The 21644-nt window shown below is 39.6% G+C and overlaps 2 pseudogenes; one reads left to right on the top strand and one right to left on the bottom strand.

The window, feature by feature from the left end:
* Positions 1 to 4856: 4856 nt before the first annotated feature.
* Positions 4857 to 6202, bottom strand: LOC138984350 (craniofacial development protein 2-like; annotated as a pseudogene).
* A 6-nt stretch (positions 6203 to 6208) lies between these two features.
* On the top strand, positions 6209 to 17629 carry LOC138984338 (craniofacial development protein 2-like; annotated as a pseudogene).
* The last annotated feature ends 4015 nt before the right edge of the window (positions 17630 to 21644 follow it).

Genomic DNA, 21644 nt, shown 5'->3' with positions numbered 1-21644 from the left:
TCAAAAAAATCCCTATAGGAGAAAACTCCTATAGGGATATCTACTAACAATGTTGAGTAGAAGAATGTTTTACAAGTATGTGGTCAGTCAAGAAAGTGAACTTTATAATGAACAACCTCAAGGTTGAATGTTAGTTTTCTTTTATGTTGACCTGCCGTTCAAAAAAAAAGTGAGACAATGTGTTATAGTAGAAAGAGACAAGTATTAGGAATACTGGGAAAGAGTCTTCTAATATAAAGAACATGCAGGGAAAAGTCAGTCATGTATCCATGGCTTGAAGGGAAAAGAGAGGAAATTAGAGAGAAAAGGACTAGAGTCATGTACCTCACTACTCTAGACCTCTGCCCATGAGTCTTCTGCTTGGCTATCTGTCCCTTTACTCATCTCCTATCTCAAATTTAATATGAAAACAGACCAAGAGGTAAAGAAGAAAATAAACAGCATAATAAAGTGTGATTCCATAATTATTTTCAGCCACTTCTATTTGGACAAGGCTGCCCTAGCTATATTAAAAAGCAGAGACTACTTTGTCAACAAAGATCTATCAAGGCTATGATTTTTACCAGTAGGCATGTATGGATGTGAGAGTTGGACCATAAAGAAAGCTGAGCACTAAAGAATTGATGCTTTTGAAATATCATGTTGGAGAAGACTCTTGAGAGTCCCTTGAACTGCAAGGAGAGCAAACCAGTCATTCCTAAAGGAAAGCAGTCCTGAATATTTTAGATTGGAAGGACTGATGCTGAAGCTGAAACTCCAATACTTTTGCCACCTGATGCAAAGAGATGACTTATTAGAAAAGACCCTGAGGCTGGGAAAGATTGAAGGCAGGAGGAAAAGGGAATGACAGAGGATGAAATGGTTGGATGGCATCACTGACTTGATGGACATGAGTTTGAGCAAGCTCCAGGAGATGGTGATGGACAGGGAAGCCTGGCAAGCTGCAGTCCACGGGGTTGCAAAGAGTTGGACACAATTGAACGACTGAACTGAACTGCCCTATCTATAGAACACCTGGGTGACTCAGTGGTAAAGAATCTACCTGCCAATGCAGAATATGCAAGAGGTTTGGGCTCCATCCCTGGGTCAGGAAGATCCCCTGGAGGAGGAAATGTCAACCCACTCCATTATTTTTGCTGGGAAAATTCCATAGACCGAGGAGTCTAAAGAACAACAGTCTGTGGGGTCACAAAGAGTGGGACACAGCTGAGCGACTGAGTAGACATGCATGCCCTACATGAAGCACCTAACTGGTTAAAGGGAAAAAGTAAATAAGGTAAACATCAAAAGGACTGTAGAATCATAAAAGATCAATGAAGTTCCTCATACAGTCTAGAAACAAAGAATCTCAAAGGAATAATCTAGAAATACTTTTATTGTTCATTTAGCAATATGCCCAGTTGATACTTTCCCAGATGCTGGACACATGGGGATGGTGAAGGTTGGGATGAGGGAGTGGACAGGCTAACCTTTCCCTGTGAAAGCAGGGATCTGACCATTCTTATTCACTGTTGCATATCCTGCACCTAGACTCATTAATGAATGAAGAAAAAATACAGGGAAGTCAAGGGCTATCAATTCTTCAAAAAGTTGATATAACACATGATACTAATCAAATCAATGATACAGGTAAGGTTTACCTTGGGCAAGAAAGGAGAGAATGTTACTGTTTCACACCTGAAATGTTTAGTAGCAGGGTTCAGTAGCCACTTCCCTACAGTATACGCTAACCTAGCAATCCTAACTGTTTTGGGAGTCTTGCTGGTATTTGTCAGCATCTAAAACTGCACTGTCCCATACAGTAGCCATTAGCCACAGACACCTACTCAGATTTAAACTACTTAACATTTAATTTAAAATTCTGTTACTCACTTGCATTAGCCACAGTTCAATGTCTAGTGGCTACCATTATCCTAGAAAACTCAATTATACTGCTTTCTTCCACACCATGCTACATTAAAAGATAAAAATAGCCAGAATTTTATAAATGAGAGAAATAAGAAAGTGTGCACACACGCACACACACACACAGAGCTAAATCGTTCCATATCAACTCAGCATCTAAAGGAGACAAGTCAATTTTGTTTCTGATAAATCTTCCTTCTTCCCAAATACAATTGAACCTCAATATCACAGGTTTAGACTATGTAGGCCTACTTCTACATGGATTTTTTTCAATAAATATATTTGAAAATTTCTCAGAGATCTGAGACAATTTGAAAAAAACTCACAAACTGTATAGCCTAAAATGTGAAAAAAATTAAGTATGTCACAAATCCATAAAATATATGTAGATACTAACCTATTCTATCATTTACTGCCATAAAATATGCTCATATCTATTATCAAAATGTTAAAATGTATCAAAACTTGTACATACACTTGCAGATGATTCATTCATTAGTGTATGTGCCAGGCTACTCTGAAGCAATTGTATAAACTACTACACCACCATAAAGCAATCTATATTGCTGCTTCTTCGTTATCAATGTATGAGTCATTATATCTGTAAATAAAGATGATTTTTTTTTCACATTCTTTTTGTTTTTTGGCCATGCCACAACATGAGGATCTTACTTCCCTAACCAGGGATCAAACCAGTGCCCCCCTACATAGAAGCGAGGAATCCTAACCACTGGTCTGTTGGGCAATTCCAATTTTTTTTCACTGTTGATGTCTAGTAATACGTATAACATCTATAGTGCTTTGTATAATTAAAGATAACAAGGATGTAAGTACTAACAGATGATTAGTCTTCTAAACAGATGACATAAACTTACGGTATCAGTAATACAAGAAGTTGAGTTCAGTCGCTCAGTCATGTCCGACTCTTTGCGACCCCATGAATTGCAGCACGCCAGGCCTCCCTGTCCATCACCAACTCCTGGAGTTCACTCAAACTCACGTCCATAGAGTCAGTGATGCCATCCAGCCATCTCATCCTCTGTCGTCCCCTTCTCCTCCTGCCCACAATCCCTCCCAGCATCAGAGTCTTTTCCAATTAGTCAACTCTTCCCACGAGGTGGCCAAAGTACTGGAGTTTCAGCTTTAGCATCATTCCTTCCAAAGAAATCCCAGGGCTAATCTCCTTCAGAATGGACTGGTTGGATCTCCTTGCAGTCCAAGGGACTCTCAAGAGTCTTATCCAACACCACAGCTCAAAAGCATCGATTCTTCGGCGCTCAGCCTTCTTCATAGTCCAACTCTCACATCCATTCATGACCACAGGAAAAACCATAGCCTCGACTAGACTTTGTTGGCAAAGTCTGCTTTTCAATATGCTATCTAGGTTGGTCATAACTTTTCTTCCAAGGAGTAAGCGTCTTTTAATTTCATGGCTGCAATCACCATCTGCAGTGATTTTGGAGCCCCCCAAAATAAAGTCTGACACTGTTTCCACTGTTTCCCCATCTATTTCCCATGAAGTGATGGGACCAGATGCCATGATCTTTGTTTTCTGAATGTTGAGCTTTAAGCCAACTTTTTCACTCTCCTCTTTCACTTTCATCAAGAGGCTTTTTAGTTCCTCTTCACTTTCTGCCATAAGGGTGGTCTCATCTGCATATCTGAGATTATTGGTATTTCTCCAGGCAATCTTGATTCCAGCTTGTGCTTCTTCCAGCCCAGAGTTTCTCATGATGTACTCTGCATATAAATTAAATAAGCACGGTGACAATATACAGCCTTGACGTACTCCTTTTCCTATTTGGATCCAGTCTGTTGTTCCATGTCCAGTTCTAACTGGTGCTTCCTGACCTGCATATAGGTTTCTCAAGAGGCAGGTCAGGTGGTCTGCTTTCCCATCTCTTTCAGAATTTTCCACAGTTTATTGTGATCCACACAGTCAAAGGCTTTGGCATAGTCAATAAGCAGAAATAGATGTTTTTCTGGAACTCTCTTGCTTTTTCCATGGTCCAGCGGATGTTGGCAACTTGATCTCTGGTTCCTCTGACTTTTCTAAAACCAGCTTGAACATCAGGAAGTTCACGGTTCACGTATTGCTGAAGCCTGGCTTGGAGAATTTTGAGCATTACTTTACTAGCGTGTGAAATGAGTGCAGTTGTGAGGTAGTTTAAGCATTCTTTGGCATTGCCTTTCTTTGGGATTGGAATGAAAACTGACCTTTTCCAGTCCTATGGCCACTGCTGAGTTTTCCAATTTTGCTGGCGTATTGAGTGCAGCACTTTCACAGCATCATCTTTCAGGATTTGAAATAGCTCAACTGGAATGCCATCACCTCCACTAGCTTTGTTCGTAGTGATGCTTTCTAAGGCCCACTTGACTTCACCTTCCAAGATGTCTGGCTCTAGGTGAGTGATCGCACCATCATGATTATCTGGGTCGTGAAGATCTTTTTTGTACAGTTGTCCTGTGTATTCTTGCCACCTCTTAACATCTTCTGCTGCTGTTAGGTCCATACCATTTCTGTCCTTTATCAAGCCCATCTTTGCATGAAATGTTCCCTTGGTAGCTCTATTTTTCTTGAAGAGATCTCTAGTCTTTCCCATTCTGTTGTTTTCCTCTATTTCTTTGCATTGATTGCTGAGGAAGGCTTTCTTATCTCTCCTTGCTATTCTTTGGAACTCTGCATTCAGATGCTTATATCTTTCCTTTTCTCCTTTGCTTTTTGCTTCTCTTCTTTTCACAGCTATTTGTAAGGCCTCCTCAGACAGCCATTTTGCTTTTTTGCATTTCTTTTCTATGGGAATGGTCTTGATCCCTGTCTCCTGTACAATGTCATGAACCTCATTCCATAGCTCATCAGGCACTGTATCTATCAGATCTAGGCCCTTAAATCTATTTCTCACTTCCACTGTATAATCATAAGGGATTTGATTTAGGTCATACTTGAATGGTCTAGTGGTTTTCCCTACTTTCTTCAATTTAAGTCTGAATTTGGCAATAAGGAGTTCATGGTCTGAGCCACAGTCAGCTCCTGGTCTTCTTTTGTTGACTGTATAGAGCTTCTCCATCCTTGGCTGCAAAGAATATAATCAATCTGATTTTGGTGTTGACCATCTGGTGATGTCCATGTGTAGAGTCTTCTCTTGTGTTGTTGGAAGAGGGTGTTTGCTATGACCAGTGCATTTTCTTGGCAAAACTCTATTAGCCTTTGCCCCACTTCATTCCATGTTCCAAGGCCAAATTTGCCTGTTACTCCAGGTGTTTCTTGACTTCCTACTTTTGCATTCCAGGCCCCTATAAAGAAAAGGACCTATTTTGGGGGTGTTCATTCTAAAAGGTCTTGTAGGTCCCTATAGAATCGTTCACCTTCAGCTTCTTCAGCGTTACTGGTTGGGACATAGACTTGGATTACTGTGATATTGAATGGTTTGCCCTGGAAACAAACAGAGATCATTCTGTCTTTTTTGAGATTGCATCCAAGTACTGTATTTTGGACCCTTTTGTTGACCATGATGGCTACTCCATTTCTTCTAAGGGATTCCTGCCCACAGTAGTAGATATAATGGTCATCTGAGTTAAATTCACCCATTCCAGTCCATTTTAGTTCGCTGATTCCTAGAATGTCGACGTTCACTCTTGCCATCTCCTGTTTGACCACTTCCAATTTGCCTTGATTCATGGACCTAACATTCCAGGTTCCTATGCAATATTGCTCTTTACAGCATCGGACCTTGCTTCTATCACCAGTCACATCCACAACTGGCTATTGTTTTTGCTTTGGCTCCATCCCTTCATTCTTTCTGGAATTATTTCTCCACTGATCTCCAGTAGCATATTGGGCACATACTGACCTGGGGAGTTTCTCTTTCAGTATCCTATCATTTTGCCTTTTCATACTGTTCATGGGGTTCTCAAGGCAAGAATACTGAAATGGTTTGCCATTCCCTTCTCCAGTGGACCACATTCTGTCAGACCTCTCCACTATGACCCGCCTGTCTTGGGTGGCCCCACAGGGCATGGCTTAGCTTCATTGAGTTAGACAAGGCTGTGGTCCTAGTGTGATTAGATTGACTAGTTTTCTGTGATTATGGTTTCAGTGTGTCTGCCCTCTGATGCCCTCTTGGAACACCTACCATCTTACTTGGGTTTCTCTTACCTTGGATGTGGGGTATCTCTTCACGGCTACTGCAGCAAAGCGCAGCCGCTGCTCCTTACGTTCCACGAGGGGGTATCTCCTCACTGCCGCCCCTCCTGACCTTGAACGTGGAATAGCTCCTCTAGGCCCTCCTGCGCCCATGCAGCCATGGTTCCTTGGACGTGGGGTTGCTCCTCCCAGCTGCCGCCCCGGCCTTGGGCGTGGGGTAGCTCTCTCGGCTGTTCCTGTGCCATCTCAGCCTGGCACTCTCAGCCGCTGCCTCTGACCTCGGACGTGGGGTAATTCCTCTTAGCCGCTGCCTGTAAATGTGTTTTCTATTCCTGTAATTTTCTTAATAACATTTTCTTTTCTCTAGCTCACTTTACTGTACGAATATTGTATGTAATACATATAACATACAAAATAAGAGTTAATAGATAGTTCATCAGTAAGGCTTCTGGTCAACAGTTGGCTATTAGTAGTTAAGTTTTTGAGGGAGTCAAAAGTTATATGCTGGGTTTTCCCTGGTGGATAAGAGGTAAAGAATCCGCTTGCCAATCCAGGAGACATGGGTTCAATCCCTGATCAGGGAGGATCCCACATGCCTCAGAGCAATAAACCCCATGCACCACAACCGTTGAGCGTGTATTTTAGAGCCTGGGAGCCCCAACTACTGAGCCCAGGTGTCCTAGGCCTGAGCTTGGCAAGAAAAGAAGCCACCACAATGAGAAGCCTAGACATGGCAACTAGAAAGTAGTCCCCACTCTCTGCAACTAGAGAAAAGCCCGTGCAGCAAGGAAGACCCAGCACAGCCAAAAATAAATAAATCAAATAATTTTTTAAAGTTATATGAAAATTTTGATTGCATAAGGGGTGGGCACCCCTCCACCCACGTTGGTCAAAGGTCACATGAATTTTTATTTAAGTTAGTAAAGATAATTTTCCGTAAAGACAATTTTCCACATATATGTCTAGCAATCACTGGAAAACATGAGAACCATATATTATCACGTATTTGTATCCAGTTTTCCAGAACCCAGTACAATCTTATCAAGCAATATCTTATCTGCCAAATCCTCACGCTTGTGGATTTGCATCTACCTGTTTACAGACACTGGTTGAAAATCTTGTAACAATTTGACAACTCACCTTTAAGATTGGCTGTGTACTGGGATTCAGTAATAGATCTGTCACACCACAATTACCAAGCCAAAGTTGCATTTTATTTCTAAATGCCCATAGAAGAATTTTTACTCAAACTGGAAAGTCTCTGGTACAAAAAGTATTCCCTTAAAATCTGCACTTCATGAGGTTATCTAATTTGGTTCACCAATTAGATGCAATCTGCGTTATCTTAAAACAAGCTGAGTGAGGTTTATTTAGCTAGAAATCCCCTTGGTAAATTATAAAAAGTGAGACATAAACTGGGCAAGCACCATTGCATAATCACTAATTACAAAAGTGAATGACTTTGGATTTTTCTGGGGGTCCAATAAAAGGGAATCTGCCTGCCAGTGCAGGGGATAGGGGTTCAATCCCTGGTACAGGAAGATTCCACATGCTACAGGGCAGCTAAGACCATGTGCCAAAACTACTGAAGCCTGAAAGCCCGAGAGCCTGTGCTCTGCAACTAGAGAAGTCAACTCACTGAAAAGCCCGCGTGCAGCAACGCGGACCCAGTGTAATCAACAGTTAAATAAATAATGTTTTTAAGTGAATGACTTTATGACAAAATTAGAGGTTAATTTGAAACCTCACCTGGAAATGAAAAACAAAACAAAGCTTAAAATAGAAGAAAATAATACACTAATTTGGATATGTGTATATATAAAAGCTATATTTTTCATATACAAAAAGAAAAAAGGGTCGGAGTATAAGTAAGTGTGGAAATACCTGCTTATCCTCTTTGCCTTAATTAACTTTTCCCTACAAAGGGTATTAGTGAGTTCTCTCTTCTTAACAAGGACTATATAATACCAAACTTATAAGTTTGTAACTATATAAGGTTACAAACTTGGGAAACAGTATAGTATGACTTTTGGAGAAAGTAGCGCTAAATCATTTACAAATTGCCCAAGTTAAAAAGAGTAGAAGATAAAGAACTCTAATTATGCAAGAAGTCAATAGCTCTTTTGCAAACCTGAACATAAAAGGACTTCCATCAGATCAGATCAGATCAGATCAGTCGCTCAGTCGTGTCCGAAACATAAAAGGACTTCCATAGGGACTGGTAAATTCTGGACTGTTAAACACTGTCCCGAAAAACCTAAAATTCTCACTTTACTGAAGGATCACCAAGTGATGACTCTTAAGAAGGTACACTCTTAAGAAGGTATCATGTTTTCAAATGGGAAGTGTAAGGAATGATATGAAAAAGGTTTTTCATGCCTTACTAATTTTGATGATATAAGTCACATTTGATTAGCCTTGTTAAGTGTCCATTGTCAAGAGTAGCTTAAGAAGAGAGAAATGTCCTCACTTACTGCCAAACTGTCATTTAGATTTATTTAGAATCTTATTCGCATTTAAAGTTCTCAGTGCAGGGTATAAATTCAAGTTGTTACTGTTATTCAGTGCTAAGTCATGTCCAACTCTTTGCGATCCCATGAACTGCAGCACCCCAGGCTCCTCTGTCCTCCACTATTTCCTGGAATTTGCTCAATTCATGTCCATTGAAACAGTGATGCTATTTATCTCATCCTCTGCTGCCCCTCCTCCTTTTGCCTTTAATCTTTCCCAGCCTCAATGTCTTTTCCAATGAGTCGGCTCTTCTCATCAGGTGGTCAAAGTTTTGGAGCTTCAGCTTCAGTGTTAGTCCTTACAATGAATAGTCAGGATTAATTTCCTTTAGGATTGACTGGTTGGATCTCCTTGCGGTCCAAGGGACTTCAAGAGTCTTCTCTAAAACCACAATCCAAAAGCATCAATTCTTTGGTGCTCAGCCTTCTTTATGGTCCAACTCTCACATTCGTACATGACTACTGAAAAAAACCATAGATTTGACTATACAGAACTTTGTCAGCAAAGTGATAGCTCTGCTTATTAATATGCTATCTGGGTTTGTCATAGCTTTCCTTCCAAGGACAAGCATATTTTAAATTCATAAACTAAAATTCTCCCCTTAAATGCTTAAAATACTTGAAGGGAACTCCAGTATGTAGTTATTGATGGCATAAAGCAATTTTAGCAGTTTATTTTATAAAAATTTGACTTTGCATTTCTATCAAGAGATGGAAGCAAGAACATTCCCCCAAAGGTTTACTATAAAAATACAGAACATAATACTTTTCTGCCAATTGACCTGCTTAGATGGCAGGGGGGAAAGAAATAACTAGAGTTTTTGCCATGTAATATTTGAGGCTAACTTAAATAAATATCACTGCCATATAATGAAACAGTTTAGTGTCTTCTGCTCAACCACTACAACTTAATAATAACTCTCATTCATTGAGCAGTTATTTTATGTCAGGCACAACATTGAGTGCATTGCAAATGGAAATAATGACTGTATTAGATGGTTTTTATTGTCTCAATGTTCAGAAAAAAATATTGAGACTCAGAGTTTAAAACATATGTCATGGTCAAATCATTAGAAACCAGCAGAGAAGAGATCTATAATACAGTCAAATCCTGACTCTAAAGTTTTGTTGTTCCTATATTGCTTCTTAAATTGTCCACAAAACACGCTTACACAATTTTTTTTTTTTTTTAAGGAGGAAAACATATTTTTATTCCCCAGTTTTCTCACTGTTAAAATGGTATTGGGGGAATTCCCTGGCAGTCCAGTGGTTAGGACTCCACACTTCCACTGCAGGAGACCCAGGTTTGATCCCTGATGGCGGACCTAAGATCCCACAGGCCACCTAGGGCATGGCCAGAAAGAGAAAAAGAAAAAAACTTCAAAATAAAATAAAATGGAACTGGTATTGACTTCTTTGATTGATTCATATGTAGTTTAAAATTAAAGTAGATATGTAAAACTTCTTTAAAAAATAAATTTTTTGCAGGTTTTATGAAGGTCTTCTACCCATCTCAATAGCCCTGCAAAAACTGGTAAGATTAGTTTCTTTTAGGAGGGGAACCAGGAGGATATTAAGAAAGGGTAGAAAGGAAGACCTTTATTACACGTCCTTTTACTCTTCCAAACTATATTAACTACTTTATCTGATCAAACAAATAAAATTTAATTAGAAATTATTTCCTCAAATGATCCTTACAGTAATAGATTATAGCTTGAGACATAAGTATGAATTTATGTTTGACTTAATATAGGTACAGATGGTTACATATAGAAATATTTATAGATATGTATATATATACAGCTTACTATATACACATATATTACTATTTTTTGCTCTGTCAACTTAAAGTATGTAAAAAAGTAAAGATATTCCTGTAGAAGCAAGCAAACCTAGAGTCCAGATCTTGGTTTCTAATATGATTTTCTGATAAAAAGAAAGGGCTCCTTGGAGAAATGGTTGATTTTAAGACAAGGACAAGAATTACAGAAGATGAGCCTGGAGCATTTTGTAGTATCAATAAGTAAGGAAGTACTCAAAAAAAAAAAAAGATGTGGATATGTCAAATGAGCACAGAAACCACTGAACATCCAAAGGCCAAAGCTGAAATAATTTGATCAAGAAAATAAAGTAGTACTGGATTATAAACCAAAGTATAAAATAAATATCCATAAGTCTATATGAAAATAGATAAATGATTGAGTAAAGTAATAAATGGAGGAGAAGAGACAAATCTTTTGTGCAGAATTCCAAAAAAAATATATGTAGATATTCTGCCCTTAAGGAGGGGAAATAAACCTCCCCATTCTGTAGGTGAGGACTGTAAATAATGACTTCCTTCCAAAGAGTACAAGATGGAAAGTGGGAGGCTTCCTCAGTGGTCCAGTGGTTAAGAATTTGCCTGCCAGCGCAGGGGACACAGGTTTAAGCCTGGTCCAGGAAAAGTCCGCATGCTGCAGAGCAACTAGGCCTGTGCGCTGCAGCTATGGAGCCTGCATGCCCTACAGCCCGTGTTCCATAACATGAGAAGCAACTGCAACGAGAAGCCCAAGCACTGCAGCAAAGAGTAGGCCTTGCTCAAAGCAAGGAGAGAAAGACTACATGCAGCAACAAAGGGCCAGGGTAGCCAATAAATAAACAAATAAATTTTAATGAAGTGGGGAAAAGAATAATTTTACAGTGGAAAAATCTGACAAGTACTACTTCAGTCAAGTGATCAAGGTCAACATCGACAGGCATAAGTCATGACCATAATATGTACTCTTGCTAGGAGGAGATGAAAATGGCACTTTACCCCTATGGTTTTTCTCCCAGTGACCCACAAGCCCAGTCTTATCATGAAAAAAAAAAAAAAAAATTAGTCCCATGGAGATAGAACATCCTACTTTTCATTCTAATTTGAAAGAGACTGCCATAACTAAAAGGAGTCTAAAGAGATACAACATCTAAATGAAATGCAGAACCCCGGATGGGGTCCTAGAAAAAGGACATTAGGTTAAAAACTAAAGATATAAATGAACCGTGAATAATAGTTGCTGCTTCCCTGGTGACTCAGCCAGTAAGGAATCCTCCAGCAATGCAGGTGACCCAGGTTCAATCCCTGGGGAATGGCAACCCACTCCAGTATTCTTTCTTGCCTGGAAAATTTCATGGACAGAGGAGCTTGGTGGGCTACAGTTCATGGGGTCACAGAGTCAGACACAACTGAGGGACCAACAACCACCAACAACCCACTATGAACAATAGTAATAATGTATTGATATTGGTTCATTAGTTATGACACATATATTATACTAATGAATGATATTAATAAGAGGGAAAACAAGGTGTGGGTATAAGGGAACTCTGTACTATCATCTCATTTTTTTCTGCAAATCTAAAACCATTCTAAAAAATAAAATCTATTGCATTAAAAATAAGAAAAAGTAAAACAATGGTTTTCCAGACATTGGAAATCAGGGCAATGACTCCCAAGAGAAGGTAAGCAAACAATATAAATTGTAAACTTCCTCAGCTCACTTCCTAACCAATCCAAAGGACATCAAACAGTGGAAGTATTTATATGCTGCTTTGTTATTGTTTAGTCACTAAGTCATGTCCACTTCTTTGGGGATCCCATGGACTGTGGCCCATCAGACTCCTCTGTCCATGGGATGTCCCAGGCCTGGGTGAATCTAAATATTAATACCACAACAATTTGATAATGTCTGAGCCACCAGGGAAGCTCTCTTAAAACTCAATATATATCAACTGTATGATCCAGCCCTTCCAAGAGAATTAAATAATATGTCCATACAAGGACATGTACAGTGCAAAGACTTGTACCTGTTCCTGGAAACTTTGTAATAATCGCAAACTAGGAATAAGCAAATGTCCATCAGTAAGTGAATAGGTAAACAAACTGTGGCAAATCAATACAGCACTATTCAACAATAAAAATAATGAACTATGAATACACTCAATATCATGGATGAATCTCAAAGTAATTACACTGAATGAAAGAAACCAGACCCCAGCAAAAAATAAACATTCTGTACAGTTCCATTTATATAAAATAATAGAATAAAGTGAAAACAAATTTACAGTATCAGAAATCAAATTTTTGGTTTCCTGAGGACAGGGAGAGAGGAAGTAAGACAGGATTTTAAGAAGTACAGGAAAGTTAGGGTTTCATTTTATTAATTGTGGTGGTGTTTTTTTCACTGTATATACACACCAGGATTCCTCAAACTGTATGCTTTAAATGTATGCAATTTATTATGTGTCAAATACACCTCAATAAAGCTGTAATAAAATAATATTTAACAATATAGTATAACTAATTCAATAAAATAAGAATTTGATCCCATTCTGATATAAGTAAACAAATACAAACAGAAAGCTCCATCTTAAAATTGAATTCCAACTAAAAAACATAGACAGAATGATAGAATTAGAAAATAAATTCATCAATCACCATTGTAATAAATGATTGAGGCAAAAGATATCAATGCATATTATAATCACAGGGTAATTTTTTTTTCATTTTTTTTTTCTTTTACTTTTTTTAACTTTCTGATTTGGACTGGAATATAGCCGACTAACAATGTGCAGTCTCGGGTGAACAGTGAACAGACTCAGCCATACATATACACTTATCTATTCTTCCCCAAACTCCCCCCATACAGGCTGCCACATAACATTGAGCAGAGTGCCATGTGCTATACGGTAGGTCCTTACTGGTTATCCGCTTTAAATCTAGTAGTGTGTGCATGTCCACCCTAAACATGTCTACAACTTAACCTCAAACATTTCAAACCACTCCCTAAACTCCACTATCCCTTCACCCATCCTTACCCTGGCAACCATAAGTTCACTCTCTAAGTCTGAGTCTTTTTCTGTTTCCACATATAAGGGATGTCATATGATATTTCTTGGCTTCCCTGGTTACTCAGTGGTAAAGAACACATCTGCCAATCCAAGAATCACAGATTCAGTCCTTGGGTCAAGAAGATCCCCTGGAAAAGGAAATGGCAATCCACTCCAGTGTTCTTGCCTGGAAAATCCCATGGACAGAGGAGACTGGCAGGCTGTACTCCATGGGGTCGCAAAAGAGTCAGACACCACTTAGCGAGTAAAGAGCAACGATACAATATTTCTCCTTCTCTGTCTGACTTATTCAGTATGACAGTCTCTATCTAGTTCCACCCATGTTGCTACAGATGGCATTATTTCATTCCTTTTAATGGCTGAGTAATATTCTGTCATAAATATACATACCACATCTTCTTTATCCAATCCTTTGTAAATGAACATTTAGGTTGCTCCCATGTCTTGACTCAACAGTGCTACAGTGAACACTGGGGTGCATGTATCCTTTTGGATCATGTTTTTCTCCAGATATATGCCCAGGGGTGGTATTGCAGGGTCATATGGTGCTTCTATTTTTAGTTTTTTAAGGAACCTCCATACTGTTCTCCACAGTGGCTGTACCAATTTACACTCCCACCAGCAGTGTAGGAGGATTCACAGGATAAAATTTTGATGAGAAAAAGAATATGTATGTACAGAGTCTCAAAATAAATTCCCCCCAGAATCTATTAATTCCTCAACCGACTATCTTTAGTAATGAGAAAAAAATAATGTGCCTTCTGACATAAGGCATTGAAAATAGCACCATTTCTGTGGTATCCACACCAAAAAGTATATCCTGAATCTAGCCATGAAAAAAAAAAAATCCGAGAAATCCAAACTGAAGGAAATTCTATAAAATTCTAACCTATATATACTCTAGTCAAGTCAAAGTCATTCAGTCGTGTTCGACTCTTGCGACCCCATGGACTGAAGCCCACAAGGTTCATCTGTCCATGGGATTCTCCAGGCAAGAATATTGGAGTGGGTTGCCATTTTCTTCTCCAATATATACTCCCAAAATGTCAAAATCATGAAAAACAAAGAAAACCTAAGGAAGTAGATTGAAAGAAACTAAACAGACATGACAATGAAATACAACGCATGATTTTCTGAATTGGATTTTGAACCAGAAAGGAAAGGAGGGAAGGGCAATAATTTTGTTACTACTATTCTTTTTTTTTTTTTTTTTTTTTTTGTGGCCACACCACATGGCACGTGTGATCTTAGTTCTCCATCCAGGGATTGAACCTGTACCCTCTACATTGCAATCACAGAGTCTTAGCCACTGGACTGCCAGGGAAGTCCTCTATTCCTTTCTATATTAGACAACTGGAGAAATTTGCATGGATTTTGTGGATTAGATAAAAGTATTGTTGCTATGTTAATATCCTGAATTCAATGGGGATACTGAATTTACGTATGCAAGTGTCATTGTTTTAGTATATATACACTAAAGTATTCAGGAGTAATTTGGAAACATGTCTACAACTTAACCTCAAACATTTCAAAAAGAAAATAATGATATATGGGAGAGAATGAAGACAAATGTTCATAATTAGGAAACCTGGGTGAAGTGTAGAGAGTAGTTCTTTGTATCATTATTAGATTGTATTTGTCTTGCAAATCTTTAAGAATGAAATTATTTTAAAATAAACTGCTAAAAATTGAAAAATATCAGTGAATTTGGGTAATGGGTTCATGATAGGTCTTTTTATTATTCTTGCATCTTTTCTGTAGGTTTGAAATTAATTTCCCCTCCCTGAAAAACACAGGTAATGGAAACATTGGAAAGATGAAGCAGAGATGCTTCGCTGGGGTCTGGCCTAACCCAGTCATTCATACTCAACACAGATGTATGGGATGCCTATCCTGCACCAGGCACTGTGCTTGTGTCTGAGGATATAGACATGAATGGAAAGGGCATGATCTGGAGGTTGTTAGAATTAGGGAGGCCAAGGTGGCCAGTCAGCTCTGTACTAAGATTCTTCATGAAATCCAACAAAAGGAAAGGAGAATCTGCAGTAGAAATCATCCTATTTTAATCTCTGGATAACAGCACTGTTGTTGTTTAAAGCCCTTAAATACATCCAGTTTTTTTCTGAAAATTATGTGTATCACTTTATCTAGAAGAGCCGCATCATCATTTAATTCCACATCATTTAAAACCCAGTGTCCACCTAGAGGGGTGGGATGGTGGGGGTGGGAGAGAGGCTCAAGAGGAAGGGGATATATGCATACTTACAGATGATTCATGTTGTTGTACAGCAGAAACAAACACAACATTGTAAAACAATTATATTCCAATTAAAAAATATATTTTAAGGGACTTACTTGGTGGTCCAGAGGTTAAGAATCTGCCTGCCAATGCAGGAGACACGGGTTTGATCTCTGATCCAGGAAGACCACACATGCCTCAGGGCACCTGTAAACCACAACTACGGAGTCCACACATCCTAGAGCCCAGGCTCCAAGAAAAGAAAAGTCACAGCAATGAGAAGCCCACAAGCCCACACACTGCAACTAGGGAGTAGCCCCCGCTCACTGAAACTAGAGAAAGCCCTCAAACAGCAAGGAACACCCAGCACAGCCAAAAATAAATAAACAAATTTAATTTTAAAAAATGACCCAACATGATAAAATTTACTAAAGCACTAGCTAGCTGTAAGGACAATAAGAAATAAACACATTTGAATACCTAATTTTTGGGTAAATTATTAACACAATGAATCTAAATTTGTATCAATAAAAAAATGAAATAAAATTCAATGTCCAATAGTGTCACCTATTGAAATAAATAATTTTATCAATAAACTTTACTCCTTTCTTGGATTAAACCTTTGTGTCCCCATGAAATTCATATCAGGATGAATTCAAGGTCAGGAGGGGTGGCAGTGAGGAGACACCCCTCGTCCAAGCTAAGGAGCAGAGGCTCCACTTTGCTGGAGCAGCCATGAAGATACCCCACATCCAAGGTAAGAGAAACCCAAGTAAGATGGTAGGTGTTGCAAGAGAGCATCAGAGGGCAGACACACTGAAACCATAATCAGAGAAAACTAGTCAATCTAATCACACTAGGACCACAGCCTTGTTTAACTCAATGAAACTAAGCCATGCCCTGTGGGGCCACCCAAGACGGGCAGGACATGGTGGAGAGGTCTGACAGAATGTGGTCCACTGGAGAAGGGAATGGCAAACCACTTTAGTATTCTTGCCTTGAGAAACCCATGAACAGTATGAAAAGGCAAAATGATAGGATACTGAAAGAGAAACTCCCCAGGTCAGTAGGTGCCCAATATGCTACTGGAGATCACTGGAGAAATAACTCCAGAAAGAACGAAGGGATGGAGCCAAAGCAAAAACAATAGCCAGTTGTGGATGTGACTGGTGATAGAAGCAAGGTCCGATGCTGTAAAGAGCAATATTTCATAGTACCCTGGAATGTTAGGTCCATGAATCAAGGCAAATTGGAAGTGGTCAAACAGGAGATGGCAAGAGTGAACATCGACATTCTAGGAATCAACGAACTAAAATGGACTGGAATGGGTGAATTTAACTCAGATGACCATTATATCTACTACTACGGGCAGGAATCCCTTAGAAGAAATGGAGTAGCCATCATGGTCGACAAAAGAGTCCAAAATGCAGTACTTGGATGCAATCTCAAAAACGACGGAATGATCTCTGTTCGTTTCCAAGGCAAACCATTCAATATCACAGTAATCCAAGTCTATGTCCCAAACAGTAACGCTGAAGAAGCTGAAGTTGAACGGTTCTATGAAGACCTACAAGACCTTTTAGAACGAACACCCAAAAATGACGTCCTTTTCATTATAGGGGCCTGGAATGCAAAAGTAGGAAGTCAAGAAACACCTGGAGTAACAGGCAAATTTGGCCTTGGAACATGGAATGAAGTGGGGCAAAGGCTAATATAGAGTTTTGCCAAGAGAACGCACTGGTCATAGAAAACACCCTCTTCCAAAAACACAAGACAAGACTCTACACATGTACATCACCAGATGGTCAACACCAAAATCAGATTGATTATATTCTTTGCAGACAAAGACAGACAAGCCCTATACTGTCAACAAAAACAAGACCAGGAGCTGACTGTGACTCAGATCATGAACTCCTTATTACCAAATTCAAACTTAAATTGAAGAAAGTAGGGAAAACCACTAGACCATCCAGGTATGACCTAAATCAAATCCCTTATGATTATACAGTGGAAGTGAAAATAGATTTAAGGGCCTAGATCTGACAGATAGAGTGCCTGATGAACTATGGACGGAGGTTCGTGACATTGTACAGGAGACAGGGATCAAGACCATCCTCATGGAAAAGAAATGCAAAAAAGCAAAATGGCTGTCTGAGGAGGCCTTACAAATAGCTGTGAAAAGAAGAGAAGCAAAAAGCAAAGGAGAAAAGGAAAGATATAAGCATCTGAACGCAGAGTTCCAAAGAATAGCAAGAAGAGTTAAGAAAGCCTTCCTCAGCAATCAATGCAAAGAAATAGAGGAAAACAACAGAATGGGAAAGACTAGAGATCTCTTCAAGAAAAATAGAGCTACCAAGGGAACATTTCATGCAAAGATGGGCTTGATAAAGGACAGAAATGGTATGGACCTAACAGCAGCAGAAGATATTAAGAAGAGATGGCAAGAATATACAGAAGAACTGTACAAAAAAATCTTCATGACCAAGATAATCACAATGGTGTGATCACTCACCTAGAACCAGACATCCTGGAATGTGAAGTCAAGTGGGCCTTAGAAAGCATCACTACGAACAAAGCTAGTGGAGGTGATGGCATTCCAGTTGAGCTATTTCAAATGCTGAAAGATGATGCTGTGAAAGTGCTGCACTCAATATGTCAGCAAGTTTGGAAAACTCAGCAGTGGCCACAGGACTAGAAAAGGTCAGTTTTCATTCCAATTCCAAAGAAAGACAATGCTAAAGAATGCTCAAACTGCACAATTGTACTCATCTCACATGCTAGTAAAGTAATGCTCAAAATTCTCCAAGCCAGGCTTCAGCAGTACGTGAACCATGAACTTCCAGATGTCCAAGCTGGTTTTAGAAAGGGCAGAGGAACCAGAGACCAAATTGCCAACATCTGCCGGATCATCAAAAAAGGAAGAGAGTTCCAGAAAAACATCTATTTCTGCTTTATTGACTATGCCAAAGCCTTTGACTGTGTGGATCACAATAAACTGTGGAAAATTCTGAAAGAGATGGGAATATCAGACCACTTGACTTGCCTCTTGAGAAACCTATATGCAGGTCAGGAAGCAACAGTTATAACTGGACATGGAACAACAGACTGGTCCCAAATAAGAAAAGGAGTACGTTAAGGCTGTATATTGTCACCCTGCTTGTTTAACTTATATGCATAGTACATCATGAGAAACGCTGGGCTGGAAGAAGCACAAGCTGGAATCAAGATTGCTGGAAGAAAAATCAATAACCTCAGATATGCAGATGACACCACCCTTATGGCAGAAAGTGAAGAGGAACTAAAAAGCCTCTTGATGAAAGTGAAAGAAGAGAGTGAAAAAGTTGGCTTAAAGCTCAACATTCAGAAAATGAAAATCATGGCATCTGGTCCCATCACTTCATGGGAAATCGATGGGGAAACAGTGGAAACAGTGGCAGACTTTATTTTTGGGGGCTCCAAAATCACTGCAGATGGTGATTGCAGCCATGACATTAAAAGACGCCTACTCCTTGGAAGGAAAGTTATGACCAAGCTAGATAGCATATTCAAAAGCAGAGACATAACTTTGCCAACAAAGGTCCGGCTATGGTTTTTCCAGTGGTCATGTATGGATGTGAGAGTTGGACTGTGAAGAAAGCTGAGCGCCTAAGTATTGGTGCTTTCGGACTGTGGTGTTGGAGAAGACTCTTGAGAATCCCTTGGACTGCAAGGAGATCCAACCAGTCCATTCTGAAGGAGATCAGCCCTGGGATTTCTTTGGAAGGAATGATGCTAAAGCTGAAACTCCAGTACTTTGGCCACCTCATGCGAAGAGTTGACTCATTGGAAAAGACTCTGATGCTGAGAGAGATTGGGGGCAGGAGGAGAAGGGGACGACAGAGGATGAGATGGCTGGATGGCATCACTGACTCGATGGATGTGAGTCTGGGTGAACTCCAGGAGTTAGTGATGGACAGGGAGGCCTGGCGTGCTGGGATTCATGGGGTCACAAACAGTTGGACACGACTGAGCGACTGAACTGAACTGAACTAAAGGGTTAGAGTACACCATGAAGGTAGGGGCTTCACGATGAGATCAGCGACCTTATAAAATGAGGAAGAGAAAGGAAAAGCCTTACGAATACACAGTGAGATGGCATCCATCTGCAAGCCCTGAAGCAAGTTCTCATCAGAATCCAGCATGCTGCCACCCTAGTCTCTAACTCCAGCATCCAGAACAAGCAGAGAATGAACTTTTGTTTTTTAGGTTACCCAGACGGTATTTTATGGCATTTGGAGTTAAGACATTCACTTTTCCTTTTCCCTTTCCAAATCAGGATCCAATCCAGGATACAGTACTGTGCTTGTCATATCTCTTAATATATCTGTCAGCATTATGGACAAATGAGTGAACTAGAAGTGAAGTGGCTACAAGGAAAGTTTACAAAAAAGATTTAATGGCTAATTTTTTTAGCTTTCTTTTTGTTTGTTTGTTTCTCAAATTCCGTTGTTATTTTGTGGGCAAAAAGAAAACAAATTTAAGTCTAACTGTCATGAATGTGAAAGAAGGGAACTGATTTTCCCCTGACACAACGACATACTCTAAGTTAGCAACCTTCAGTGCACTACAGCTGGGAACAAGGCTATGGCAGAGGGGAATGATGAAACAAATATGAATAACAGAAAGGCAGGAAAATGGCTGCTTCTGCCAAAAACTTAAAGAAGACCAAGTCCTGGGTCTACTTGCAATACCAGGGCTAACTCTTCTAAAGACACTTACTAGATACCTGCTAGTGTGCTAAGTGCTTTAGGAAGTCTGTCTAAATTACATGCCCCCAATAATACAATAGTCATTTACGAATGTGAGAGCTGGACCATAAAGAAGGCCAAGTGCCAAAGAATTGGTGCTTTCAAACTGAGGCGCTGGAGAAGACTCTTGAGAGTCCCTTGGATAGCAAGGAGATGAAACCAGTCAATTCTAAAGGAAATCAACCCTCAATATTCACTGGAAGGACTGATGCTGAAGCTGAAACTGCAATACTTTGGCCACCTGATATGAAGAGCCAACTCACTGGGAAAAACCCTGATGCTGGTGATAGCTTACAGTGAATGATATCGAATTTGTGATCTCCAAAAAAGAAAATTCAGCCTTGGTCCAAGGGCCAGGCTTGATCACTCAAGAGCTTTTGTGTAGCAGAGGGACAGAGAAAGCTTCTGACATAGACTTCAGAAGGGAGATGGAGAATGCCCCCTTCCCTAGTCTTAGCAAGGGAATTATATACTTTTTAATTGGTTATTAAAATAAAGCAAAAGAATGTCACAAGGTTGTAAAGATCTTACTAGACCCACTCCCATAATATACATTTTAAGATAACAGGATTAGTCAGAAAGCTTTCAGGAAGGAGAAACATGTCCTTAAGCAGGATACATTATGTTATATAATCCTTACCAAGGAATGTGGAAAAAAATGTTTGTCCTTTCCTCCTCCTTGAGAATTCCAGACCCCTATCTCCTCCTTGAGAGCCCCAGACTCCTTTCTCCTCCTTGGGGACCCCGGACTTCTTATCAACCTGCCTTACTCTCTCATTTCCCCCCTCTCCAACCCTTTTCTTATAGGAAAATTATGTTGCCAAGGGAAAAGAAGGTCGTTTTCATTCCATAACTACTTCCTGCTGTTGAGGGGCATGGTCCCTAAATTGTTGAGGCAACATATTCTCCTAACCCTCATAATGAGGGTCTCTGATCCAGGAGCCCCAAGTAATAGTTGGAGGAGGCTGTGGCACTCGTAGGAGCCTAGACCACCATTTGTAATTTAAAAGCTTTCAGATGGTTAGAAACAAACCCCATTTTACAGTTACAAATTTAAGGCAAAATAGTCATCAAATCAAGTTAAAACCTAATCAAAATTAAAAGTCACATTATGTTCATAGTTAAAGTACAATATGTTATACCAGTCCATCTTAGGATTGTTAGATATCATCAGACCAAAAAGAGGCATT

This window comes from Bos mutus, chromosome 1 (genome assembly GCF_027580195.1).
Source record: "Bos mutus isolate GX-2022 chromosome 1, NWIPB_WYAK_1.1, whole genome shotgun sequence".
In the NCBI taxonomy this organism is placed as follows: domain Eukaryota; kingdom Metazoa; phylum Chordata; class Mammalia; order Artiodactyla; family Bovidae; genus Bos; species Bos mutus.
Note: the sequence above shows the minus strand (reverse complement) of the source record. Positions and strands in the feature narration are given on the sequence as shown.